The sequence below is a fragment of the Cantharellus anzutake genome, assembly GCF_015039405.1.
Source record: "Cantharellus anzutake strain C23 chromosome Unknown EI90scaffold_305, whole genome shotgun sequence".
NCBI lineage: Eukaryota > Fungi > Basidiomycota > Agaricomycetes > Cantharellales > Hydnaceae > Cantharellus > Cantharellus anzutake.
The window spans coordinates 54,173-55,197 of NW_024067255.1; positions in this window are offsets into that span (position 1 = coordinate 54,173).

The following is a 1,025-nucleotide window of genomic DNA, read 5'->3' on the forward strand; positions in this document are numbered from 1 at the left end:
CTTTAAAATTGATGATGATTATTCAACGGATTCTGTGATTAACAGCCGCGAAGGACCTGGCGTCGATCCTTACCCAGAAATGGACGAATCTCATCGCACAGCAACAAAAGAAAGCATTAGCTGAAGACGGTGTGTTGCACCCTCTCATGTCACATCGAATGCTCGCACAGCATGTGCGCTTTTCTGACAAAATCACAAAATGAACCTATGTCACTTTAGAATCCAAGGCAGGATCTCCGCTCAGCCCTGCGGATGCAGCGAACAAGAAACGAAAGGCTGTTGAAGCACCAACAGTCAAAACTCCCCCAATGAAGAAACCGACCCCCCAAACGACATCCGCAGCAACCACGACAACAACTTTGGTGAAGAAAGAGCCTGGTGTCAAGACCGAGCCTGGTGTTTCAACTACAACTACGACAAAAGCTGCCAAGACAGACAACTCGTTCTTCTCCGCTCCTAAGAAGAAACCGTTACCCACTTTCAAGAAAGTACCGAAAAAGGAAGAGGGCACGACAAGTCCCGGTGTGGCTCAGCCTTCGAATGTGGACCCGTTCCAAGAAGCCCTAAAAGCATTGACTGCCAAAGGTACACCAGCAGTCAAGATGGACCCCACCCAGCCAGCTAGCGGGGCCAGTGGATCAGGCAGTACTAGTGGCACTGGTGCTGAGAAAATAGACAGTCCAATGAGCGTCGATACACCCCCTACAACCTTGAATATGAATAACGTGGCGGGAAGCATGCAGTCCTTGTTTGGAAAGCGCAAGAAGAGCGTGACGTTCCCAACTGACGACAAGCTCGAGTCCATTCGATGGATAACAAGAGCTGAGTATGGTGACGATGCGTCTGAGGTATGTATTGGCCCTTCCGTTTCCAGAACCGTCACCAATGCAGAATGTGAATTCCCTGCACTCCGTTCGCGTGGCAATTCTGTTCATACATTAGCCAATGCATTCCTTAAACGGCGTCAAAGCGTTGGATCGAGACGAAGGGCGTGCATTGCATGGCCACTTGTTCCAGGAAGCCAT